Below are 12,100 nucleotides of genomic sequence, written 5' to 3'. Positions count from 1 at the left end.
ATAAATGTTATTTCTCTCTCTCTCTTCAACATCTACTTTAGGTTCTTCTGTTCCGCTTTTTCAGCGTGCTCAGAATAATCACGAGCTGATAGTTTCGGTCTCATATTCCGGCCCAAATGCTTCGGCAACTGCCCCGTCAGGATGTTGCGGCCATAGCTAGCGTTTGGTATCTCCGAGTCTTTCCATTCCTCTTCACCACTTTGTTGTGTATAATCCACACTACACACAGCGTTGCTTGCTTGGGTGACTGGAGCAACCAAAAAGAAAAAATAGGGAAAGCATTGCCTGCACTCTACCCTCGGCGGGACTTGAACCCGCAATCCCCGGTTTAGGAGACCGATGCCTTATCCGTTAGGCCACGAGGGCACGCTCAGAACCATCACGAGCTGATAGTTTCGCTCTCATATTTCGGCCCCAAATGCTTCGGCCACTGCCCCGTCAGGATGTTGCGGCCATAGCTAGCGTTTTTTACCTCCGCGTCTTTCCATTCCTCTAAACCAATAACCAATTTGTTATGTATAATCCACACTACAAACAGCGTTGATTGCTTGGGTGACTGGAGCAACAGAAAAGAAAAAATAGGGAAAGCATCTCCTGCACTCTACCCTCGGCGGGACTCGAACCCGCAATCCCCGATTTAGGAGACCGTTGCCTTATCCTTTAGGCCACGACGATACGCATGAAAACGGCACGTGCTGCTAGTTTCTCGCTCATATTCTGGCTACATGTGTTGCACCCATCGCCCCGTCAAGGGGGTATTGTACAGGAAATTCGGGGTCGCCGTTGTCGGGGTCGCCGTTGTGAGCGAAAGATCACGGGATTGGCTCTAGCAGGAGGTCCCCAGAGAGCAACCTAGGAGGCAGGTGGGCCACCCGGGTCACGTGAGCTTGCGACGTCATCACAACCTGCCTTCCGGATAGTGAGCGACCTGCCCACCGTGGCAGGTGGAAATTAAATTAATGATTGGTCGCTCGGGAAGAGCAACCTGGATCGCTCGAGGCCCACCGCTGAGGGCATCTACCATCGCAGGGCAGTGGCGCATCGCATCACCGCTGCACCACTGCTCCATGGGAAGTAAGAGGACTCCCAGGGATCTATGAATGCAAAGCAGAGAATGACCTGCATATATTTGATTTAATCCATTACACTATCACGTCATACACTTAAGGCGGAGCTCAAGTGGCCTTTTTAACACAATGCTGCCTGCCCCTCTAGAGTATATAGCCCTGCGCTTGGGCTCCGGAAACACCTGCACAGTGCCTTCCGCTTTGCACTGCTGTAATAATTTTTTTGCCATTCGGACGGTCCGAAGTCTGACAATAAACACCTTTTTAAAAAGCCAAAAATGTTTGTAGTTATATGCTGTGTTCTAAGAACAAAATTTGGCAATGCATGCCTTGACACAAGGAACGCAAAAATGGATCTTCTACACATCGGAGGAGCAAAAATCTATTTACAATCTACCCTGTGAACAAGCGCCCCTGCCCAAGTCACATTACCTTGACGCTCCTGAAAAAATTTGTCCAGCTAGACGTCTCCTTTTTGGAGGCCTAAACAAACATGGCAGAAACGCGAAGCAGCTTCTGCACATTTAAACGAGACCAATGTAGTACCTGTACTCACCTATGCGGCAGAAACGGGCAGGCTAACGAAGAGGGTTCCGCTTAAGTTAAGGACAACGCAGCGAGCTATTGCAAGAAAAATGATAGGTGTAACGTTAAGAGATCGGAAATGGGCGGCGTGGGGGAGAGAACAGACGCGGGTTGATGACATCCTAGTCGTAATCAAGAGGAAGAAATGAGCTTGGGCAGGGCATGTAACGCGAAGGTAATATAACTGCTGGTCCTTAAGGGTAACAGTGGATTCCAAGAGAAGGCAAACGTAGCAGGGGGCGGCAGAAAGTTAGGCTGGCGGATGAGATTAAGAAGTTTGCGGAGATGCATTTGTCGCAGCTGGGAAAGGACAGGGTTAATTGGAGCACATGGGAGAGGTATTTGCCCTACAGTGGGCGTAGTCAGGCTGATGGTGATGATAATGATAATGATGAATGCAGTTCTTGCATCACGTACCAGAGCTTGCTTGTCAAAAAGAGCTTAACCACAATTGCTCTCGCGAAAACAGACAAATGTGCGCTTTTCCGTTTATGGGCTTTTATGCGAAGCATACTGCTAGAGCTACCACTCACGCCGTCGCCGTGGGACCCCCACGTGACACCGTGACGTCACACCACGTGACACCGTGACGTCACGCCACGTGACATCGGATGAGAGAGCCGGCCTCCACCTCGCGCCGTCGCCGTGGGACCCCTAGCCGTCACGCCACGTGACACCGTGACGTCACACCACGTGACATCGGATGAGAGAGCCGGCCTCCACCTCGCGCCGTCGCCGTGGGACCCCTAGCCGTCACACCCGCGCATTTCGAACGCGCGTTCACACTCGGTGTAGGTGAAACGCTCGCTCCACCGGGCAGGCAGACGCGGTTTCCGTGGCAATCCAGGCGCTCACCCAACGCGCGTCTCGGGGTTAGTCGGCGTTCCGCTGTAGCCATGCCGTTGTCTTCCCCCACGACGAAGGCTTCTAGTGGTTGTATTAAAATGACCAAGTATTCAACCAAGGAAAGCCATGTATTACCAAGCCTAGCCACTAATATGCTTCGCATTCCCCAGGCTTAGCCAAGCTGAGCCTCAGCAATTTTTCTTGCGTTTCTTCCACTTTCTTTTGCCGGTAGAGCTCTTTATCACGGTAAACTTCCAATGGCACTCCTAGGTACTTTACAGGGGTTGTTACCCATGATACATAAGCTAAAGCCCCTGGGGTAAATGGCCGTTCTCCGTGCCAGAACCCCACGCACTTTCCCCAGTTTACCTAACTGTAAGTATACTGCCTAGCCAGTCACTCAGCACAATACGTCTCAAAGGCGCAAAAACCTAAGAGATTTTTAGCAAAAATTGATACATCTTTCACAGACGTCTACAAGACGTTTCTATTTGACTTTTTGTGTAGAATGTGTGTTGCCTGCCCATAAAATAGCTTTCATTTCTGAGTTTATTTTTTTTCTCTGGTATGAATCAATACTTTCAACTTACAGAACGTCGCATTTAAATCAGACTAATTCCAATGCATCAAGAATAAAATAACAGACACGAAAATACCTTCAGTAACTTTCTATATCGGCAGTTCTCCCCATGTACATTGCAGAGGCCATTGGGGTGGGGTATGTAAGGATGAACCAAGCTTTCTTGGTCGTATAAGGTTTCGTGTGCTTGCGAAGATGACTGTGGAGGCCTTTATTAAGCAGTACGTAAGAAATCTTGGCCAATTGAGACGACATATCTTGTGGGAGCACTAGCTGAGCTAGAAGATTGCTAAAGGTGTATAAGGTGTCTAAAAATTTCTTGCAAGCAGCTGACAAGATATCTTATCAAGACAGAGTAATACTTGTTGGGGGGCTAGTTGGTGCATGTTTCCAGAAAAGGGTTGTAGCGCCGAAACAGACAACACACAGAAAGCTAGACGGGACGGAATAATAAACGTTTAGTAACCGTCTTAGTAACGTTTAGTAACTGTCATGTCTATAAGGCGGCTTATCTTGACGAATGCAAAAAGTCTGACGAACTTTTGTGGGTGTCTAGAAGGTATCTTTGAGTCACCTACGAAACGTCCTCTAAAAACATCTTGTAGCTCAAATAGGCGGATCATTTGCTGAGCTAGAGGACATTTGCAGAACGTCTGAAAGGTGTCTAGAAAAATCTTGCAAGTCATTAATTAGATGTCTTGCCGAAGACATTTTCCAAACGTTTACAACTGTTTGAAGATTCGCTTAGGATGTCTTCAAGACGGGTTGGACATCTTGGCAAGATTCCTTCTAGTCGTCTGAAAGATATAGTGTCTGAATTTTTCTGTTTGGTCGGTTTTCGATATGAGCATGGTATGAGACTATGCGTATTATGCAGGCAATGCATGTTATTCGTAGGTTTCGTTGAATACCGCGGACAAGAGTGATGCTGATTCTATGTTGAATGGTTTATAAAAGGCCGCGCTGAGGCCACCAGGCCTAGGCCCAGGCGACTTACCTGGGTTTAAATTATCTGTAGCACGTTCTACTTCTTGTTCATTGACTGGCTGCTTTACGAGTTCTTGAGTTTAACGGAACAAAAACAACTAAGGCTATGATGCAATCTTGCTTTACGTTCCTGACTCTAATCTCGGACGCAGCTAGGCTGCTGGCGCGCTCCTGGATGGATAGTTGGAAGAGCGTCCCCTTTGACACCAGGCGCCATCTGTCGGCACGCGCTGTCCAGTTGACTGCGGATCGTGCAGTCGGCGCTCGTGGTATGCATGCTTGTGTGGGCGCGTGCTTCCTTTATGTTGTTGATGCGCTCTACCATCTAATGTATGTAATTGTGCATTGTTCCTCAGTACTCATACTTCCCCAGCACCAGCCAGTATGTACTACAGTTGTTTGACGCGCGTATTGTTACTCGTGTACGTGATATCGGAGCATAGCCGACCTGGCAGGCTACGAACTGGAAACCGGCATATACAAGCAGATTTTGCGCTGGTATGTCGTTTGGGGCGAACTTTTACGTGCGCTGTGGTCTGTGATAAATGCGTGCCTGTTTTGTTTTAGTGCGAAAGCACAAACCCGGACGGCTCAAAGCCTAGCAAAATCGTCTCTCGTGTATCCGCCGAGTATCTGCCTAGCGCAAGCGCTCCGTCCCGCGGCACTGCCCGCACATCGTCGTCTTCTACGCACTAATCCGGAGGTTGTGATCCGTGCAAAAACGTCTTTTGCGCGTCTGCTAAAAAAAGACAGCAAACTGAATCAGTCATCATATCCCAGACAACACCAAACGTCCTAAGGACGTCCTCAAATGGTCAGAACGTTCTCATCCTGAATAGGACATTCTGAGTACCTTTTGAGTGCATCATTACTAAATGTCCTCATAATGTTGTCCTCAGTTTGTACTTTGCTGGACGACTCAAGGATGACAATTGCTCAAATGTCCTACAATCGTCCTATCGCAGGACACTACTATGGAATTGAAATGAGATCAAACCAGCTTAGTCTCTCGCACTTGTATCTCATTACTGAAAAACTGCAGGCTTATTAAAAGATATGGGTGCAATAGTGACATTAATTGTAATGAAGGGAACCAATGCGACCCTAAAAACTACAGGCCTTGAGAAGATATCTTACGATATTTTTTCTTTTGAACCTGGTCTTACACAGCACATGCTTCTCGTGGGGTTGGACTGCTAAGATTTTTGGGTGACTCATCTTTTGCATCCAGGCCGCAGAATTCAACTCCTCTCTGCAGCCCTAGTCATGGTAAACCCGTGCTGTGCTTCTTTGCTTATTCTGATTAGCTTGTCTTACATTAACTTTGAATACGGCACTCCTATGGAAAAAAAGAGCCCTTGATACAAATCCTGAAGTAGTACTGAAGAAGTCCCCAAACATGACCCTCAAGACATCCTGAGTATGCGCAGCGCCAGACAAATGGATCCCAGTTGGACAGCTTGAAGACTAGTTTGAGACAGCCTGAGAACGTCTTAACTTGGGCATCCTGAAATCATTCTCGTTGTCTAAGCAAAGGCGTGTTCTGTGCATATATATTGACTGTGTTTGTGTTCTTTCTGTGTGACGCGCAGGCCTGTTTAGCTTCACTTCCCTAAAAGCGTGGAATTCTCATAATTTCAATTCCTATGTAAAGATGTGGGCACAGCGCCTCCTGCAGTCCTGGGAGAATAAAACTGGAGGGGACACTTAAGCTCCGCCTTAGGGGTACGACGCGATTGCATTAATAGGTTAATGCCCATATATGCGGAATTGGTCATTATCTGTTTACATTCACAGATCCCTGGGAGCCCTCGTACCGCACCTGGTGCAGGTACTCTCGCTACCAATCATTGATTTAACTGCCACCTGCCACGTGCACGGTGGTCAGTTTTCTCACAATCCGGTGGGCAGGTGGTGATGACGCCACAGGGACACGCGACCTAGGTGGCCCACCAAGGTTGCTTTTTTGTGGTTTTTCGTGGATTTTTCGCTCACGGTCAACGATGCCGAAGACAACGCCGACAAATGACTCCGACGCCGACTTTTCTGCGACACAGGCTGCTTAACGCTGTCGCGTTAAAACCCATTTGGTTCCAATTAGAACCAATTGTTTTCTACATTACTGGAATCAACTGGAACCAATTGGATGAGAAACCAATTCTCCAATTGGTTTTAAACCCAATGGGTTTGGTTTATTGGGGTTTAACGTCCCGAAGCAACTCAGGCTATGAGGGACGCCGTAGTGAAGGGCTCCGGAAATTTCGACCACCTGGGCTTCTTTAATGTGCACTGACGTCGCACAGTACACGGGCCTCGAATTTCTCCTCCAAAGAAATTCAACCGCCGCGGCCGGGATCGAACCCGCGTCTTTCGGGTCAGCAGCCGAGCGCCTTAACCACTGAGCCACCACGGCGGGGCCAATGGGTTCCAGTGGTGTCGAAAACACAATTGGCTCCAATTGCAATTCCCGATGTTTTATTATTATTATTATTATTATTATTATTATTATTATTATTATTATTATTATTATTATTATTATTATTGGAACAGCTGAAGGTGTGACCCACGGGTGTCCAGGCAAGTATGACTAATAATTGAACTTTTTGTAAGTGTTAGAGTACACAAGTGAGAACAACCTTTCCGAGCAGTTGAAAGCGCGCGACATTCGATCAGTGCACAGCCGCCACACCTAACACGAAGTGGCTGTGAACGCCGCAGTCTCAGTATTTCCATACTACCGTGCTTTGAACCACGGCGGCAGAGGGGTAATGTAATTATAACGTTGTGCCTAAGGAAGGTCAAACATCCTATCTACCCTAACTACCAACAACGTCGTAAACGCACATATTTGGCATTGGTGATACACGTCCCGCCATCTGGCTCCCACAAAACGAACTATTTTAAGCCTTGGTAGATCGTGCTAAGGTGTTCAGGTGCCTACTGTGGGCTTCGGTATGCCGCATTGTTCCAAGGCTCCCAACTAGATGCTGCTGCTTGGTTCATTCACCAACTTTTATACACCAGCCTGGATCTGAAGTTTTGTACTATACCGTACTTAAGAGTTACGAGGGAGTCTGCGGAAACCTAGCTTGAGTTCTGAGGATTATTTCGCCCTATAATGTTCACCGCCTGCAATACCTATAATCGATCTTGCAACTTCTTGTTGTGGAGAGAAAGCTGCGAGTGCGAGGCGACGATTCTCACGCGCTCGCGGGCCAACCGCACAAGCCTGAAAGCCATGGCCTCGCGTTTGTGGTTTCCACCAACGCACTGCAGTGAGTTTAGCCAGGCAACAGCTTTTCTCAGGATGACAAGCATGTGTGCAAATTTTATGCTGAACCAATCCGGAGAACGACGATAGACTAAGACTAAAAATATATAAACAGGCGAGCCGAAAACGCAACTCACGAACGCGGCTGGCGCACCAACGCCTGCTTTTTTCTGCTACCCTTCTAGCAAATAGGAGAGACAGGCGGGCCCACTCTAGCGCCGTCTCGAGCGCGACCAACTAGCCTGCGCCCGTCCGGGTACAAGGCAGCGCCGAAATCGGGGCCCAGATAATCAGGCGGCCAGGCCGGCCCTGCCGCTTGAAGCGCCCCTCCGACGTGTATCCGGAAGCAGCGACCAAGCCGCCCAGCCAAACCTGCACCCGAAGCACTTCGGCGACTTTGCCTGCAGCAAGTCACGTGACATGATAGGAGGAAAATGCAAAGAAAAAGAAGTGCGGAGCAGGGAAGGGCAACGCGCAGAGAGAGAAAGACGCATGCGCAGAAGCAGTTTCAGGCAGACGGCTGCATAACCTCAATCCTGCTGTTTGTTACCGCGCGGCGGCGCGGTTTTGTTTTTATATTAGAGTTTCCGATCGCCCTACATAACCTGATTACATGAAAGCCGAAATTTGGAATACTGTGTCACGATATCGAGAAGACGACGACATCAGGGAAGGAACTGCGCGTCGCTCGCGTGGATTTGAGGTGAGGGTTTGTGGGATCTTGACCCATAATGGCGTCCAGCCTAGCAGCAATAACTATATTGATGCTAGATATTTCTACTTGATTGAAGCTACCTGCTTCTTCTGCGTTGCAGTAAGCAACACACACTCTCAAATGTCTGAGTGTTTTATGGGATCGCCGTGCATGCTGCCTTGTTCGCTTCACTGATGAACGTCTGCACAGGTCCTCTACGAAAAGTGGTAAGGTTTGCGTCTGCTCGAGTTCACCCGTGTTATTGTGCGTGTAGTGCGCTAGTATTCCTCACGTCGGTTTCAGAAAACGGCGAAAGGTTTTGTCCGTCGATGCCTTTTGCCTAGTGATGCATGCCTTTACCTCCTTGCCTCAAAATAGGAGTCGTGGCTGTGACGGCCCGTGTTCTCTTTTCTGCTTGGTTGTTTGTGTATTTGGCTATCCATGTTTTCTATTTTTTTTCTCTCTCTCTGCGTGTTCGTAGTGCGTTCCGCTATTTCTGGTGGCCCTCCGAGCTCTTCTGGCTTGGTTCTTGCGGAACTGATCGCACATGCGGGCCGCGATCTCAAGAGAAAAGGAAAACAGGAGCAGCGTTAGACATTATCCCCTTTTACTCTTTCATCATGTATTTTAATCTCGTGGTATGTGTTGTTATCGGCGATAAGTGCTGACTACTTAAGTGTCCAGCTCCAAAATTGGTTTTTTTTTACCACTGTTCAACTGAATAGGAAGTCTAGTCAAACGGTGCTTGTTGACGCGTCGTGTTGCCCTATCATCCTGGCTTCTTGTGTCTTGGCTCACAAATAGGAAACCCGGCGATCGAACGTGTTTCTTATTACGTCCGCCGCCTTGGAGCTTCCGATGGATGTTCGACGTCCTGTTTTCTGCGCATCTTTCTTTGTATTCTTGGATCGGGAAGGTGTTTTCGAGAAGGGGGATAAGCCACTCTTCGCAACGAGGGCGAAAGTGCGCCTGCAGAGCAGTCTTTTGATGGTTCACGTTATGTCAGAATATCAGGAGGGCAACAACCGTCCGCAATAAAGCGATACGAGGTGAAGAGCCCCCGCAGCTGCACTGCGCGCTTCGGGCGCTTTGGAACTGCCCGTGCCTGCTTACAAGTCGAGAAACGTCAACTTGAGGCAGTTGTTAACAAGCTCGTAAAGTTCTCTTGCGAGCTTTCTTGCTGCCGTTGTTATGTGCAATCCTATCTCGCACTTACGGTCCATTCTTCCCAAAATTTGCTTTTGGCTTCTCCAAATCTAGAGCTTTCTTTGCTTGTGCGGATTTTGTTTTCCTTGCTAGCTGGCATTTCGTTTGGATGGTCCTAGACTTTGGTTCCGCGTGCGATATGTCACACCTCTTGTTTACATTATAATGACTTTGCTATGCAAGGTGCACAGTGGCTGCCTCATGACTGTTTTTGTTGTATGCTTGCACATGTCATGAACTCTGTTGTGACTGTAATGGGGCACTAGCCAGCTTTCCAGCTTAAAATTTGGTTACTTTTGGCCACAGTCATAAAACGGTGAAAACCACATGACTGAACTTATTAGAAGTAATCAGCTGATTTATTATATCATCTTGTTTTTTTTTTTTTATAATTATAAAAAACAACAATGGTATTCTGCTTACTATCAGTTTGCGTAGCTTTTCTGGCAGTATTATCATGGGTGATATTCATTTATAGAATGTGTGAAGAGTTAATTACTTTGCTCTTCTCTGTTTGGTTCATTCTTGAAATGTGTCCTGCACAAAATAGACAAGGGCAAATGAAGGAACACAAATCATTCAAAATGACAGAAACACATGTGCACCATGCATGTCATGTGTGTTCTTTTGTTTGTCCTCATCCCTTTCATGAAATATTTGTACATGCAAGGATTGCTTTACCGTTCCTCACATGCATTCAGCTTCTATTTCTTGCACATGCAAAGCTGAGTTTGATAGTGTGTCATTTCTTGATGGTAAAAGTGTGAATTTTGAAAAAACTGAATGCAGCAGCTAATACATACAATTTTGTTCCTTTAAGTCCACAGTTGCAAAAATTTCTCAGTTTCCCAATATCTCCACGCACTGCATTTTTTAGTTCGGGAAGGGTGTATGGCTGCACGTGCAGCACTTTTTGTCATTTATTTTCCTCATGATCTGCATTACTCGGTGCCTGCAGCAACAGCTGCAGACGTGCTTCCGGATAGTGTCATTGGCCGCACTAGGAACGAGCGCCCAGTGTGGTGGAGGTCTCCGCTGATTTTGTTGTTTGTCTTTTGGCCCATCATTGTAATCTTGTCTGCGGTGCCACATCATGTGCTTGGAAGCCTGTGCTGATAAAGGAGGGTGGCTATCTTTGGAGTCCTGTTTCTTTTATCCTTACCAACGAAGTGATGCTGCCGTCTGGGAACACAGTCGTGACGTCCAGATGCCAGTGCACATAGTTGGGGTGCTTGAGCTGTGGCAGCTGGGGTGTTGTCAGTTAGCCTAAGGCTTCAGGACAGTCTTGTTTGTGGCAGCAACATGGCTGTCAAAGCTTTTAGCATTTCAGCAATAGAAAACCTGGTCAAAGGTAGTGGTCACGAGGGTGAATGCAATTTTCTTCTGAAAGTGCAGCTGTAGAACCAAGCAATTATTCATTTTAAATGTGCCAGCTTTCTTTTGAAAGATTTCTTTGTATTTCTTCTCCACTGTGGCTCTAGCATGTCACCTACATTTTCTAATGGCTACAACTTCACATGATGTTAAATGTAGCCAGTAGTGCTAATTACAATTTTTGCTTGCTTGTTGAACTCTAGTGGGAATTAGCATATTGCTAATATGTACAGATCAGTTTGTCTGTGGTCAGTTGGAGAGAGGTTTCATTATTATTATTTTTTTTTTAATGAGAAACTGTGGAATTCACTTTGCTGTCTGTTGCAAAAGTTAACTATCCACCGTTCCATTCATCCGAATGGCGTGGTGGATTATGAACTTTTGCAGCAGATAGTACATTGTGCTCATGTATTTTAGCGTGAAGCACAAAGCATGGGATGAATGCTTGTCTCATGAGAGTTTTGCTTGGTAGTGCAGATTTTATTTGTTATCGAACTTGTCAGCAGTGAGATGCATTTTTTTTTTAGTGGCCAATGTTTTTCTTTGTATTGAAATTGTTGTTAAAAACTCAGCCTGCGTATTTTGCGAGTTGGTCTGCTGAAAGTGATCATGTTTCTATCGTGCATGTGGCTAGAGCTTATGCTACATAGTCTTTTGAGCAGGACGTAATAGTGAAACATGCAACTTCCGTGAGTTGAAAGCAACTGCTTTCTCTATAAAATTTAGAGCTTCTTTTTCAGTAGTTGCTTCAAAGCCCAGTGAGGCCCGTAACTTTTAGGTTCATCAAATTTGTGGCTTTCCCATTGCCCTGTCATCTCGGTAGGCCCTCATCTTGTGGATATGTCAAGACTGCTCTCCAGTCTGAAAGTGCTTTAGCAATGTTAGCACAGGGGGGCTTTCCTCTCCTCGGGCCTTGCAGTCAGATAGGCTTCATCCAGTGGTATCTCACTCTTTGCCAAACTTTGGTGTGCAAAGTACAAGTGTGGCTGCCTGGGCATAGGGGCAACCAGTGTGCGCTGCTGCCAAGAGTTCATTGTCACGGCAATGTCTTTCCTGTAGTGTTTTTGTTTTCTCACTGGTCCAGATAAGAACCCACTAGTAAACAAGCTGGAGTCGACTGGACTCAGCTTTTCTGTTGCCAGGCACAGCTGGGGGATGCTGCTGCAGATCGGGCGCTTGTTTACATAAGTGACGTCTTCTCTTTGAGCGGCTAGACAGAGTCGTTCTGCTTATCTGCCTCTCTCGTGCGTACTGCCAAGGGAAATAATTAGGGGAGTGAACCTTTTATCGTTCTTGCTACAGCCTGAATGGCTCTTCTGTGAGTGCTTTGCCTGAGCCGTTGTATGGGCTTGGAAAGCACAGGGTGCTCCCTTGTAACTCGTGTTTTGTGAGTAGCTCTGGCATCCGTGCATACAGGGTGGTTGGTAATTAATGTTTAAAAGAGAAGCACCCAGCAAGAGGTGTGCAGCTAGGTTATGGGGTTTCTCTCG

General features: G+C 47.1%; 1 protein-coding gene and 1 non-coding gene across 4 annotated transcripts in view; one reads left to right on the top strand and one right to left on the bottom strand.

Moving 5' to 3' along the window:
* Positions 1-293: 293 nt before the first annotated feature.
* TRNAR-CCU (transfer RNA arginine (anticodon CCU)) lies at positions 294-366 on the bottom strand. Its single transcript has one exon. It is a non-coding gene; the product is annotated as a tRNA-Arg (tRNA).
* Positions 367-7,841: 7,475 nt separating this feature from the next.
* The window catches only part of NFAT (nuclear factor of activated T cells 3), a 61,464-nt gene continuing 57,205 nt past the window's right edge, over positions 7,842-12,100 (top strand). For 2 of the 3 annotated variants that reach the window (XM_089579617.1, XM_089579615.1), the window contains exon 1: positions 7,842-8,039. The gene's annotated coding sequence lies outside the window, so the exon portion shown is untranslated. Of the gene's footprint in view, positions 8,040-8,100; positions 8,258-12,100 lie in introns of those variants that run through there. The other variant, XM_089579616.1, reaches the window with a different exon arrangement.

The sequence above is a fragment of the Amblyomma mixtum genome, chromosome 3, assembly GCF_055824585.1.
Source record: "Amblyomma mixtum isolate Tamu chromosome 3, ASM5582458v1, whole genome shotgun sequence".
Lineage (NCBI taxonomy): Eukaryota > Metazoa > Arthropoda > Arachnida > Ixodida > Ixodidae > Amblyomma > Amblyomma mixtum.
Note: the sequence above shows the minus strand (reverse complement) of the source record. Positions and strands in the feature narration are given on the sequence as shown.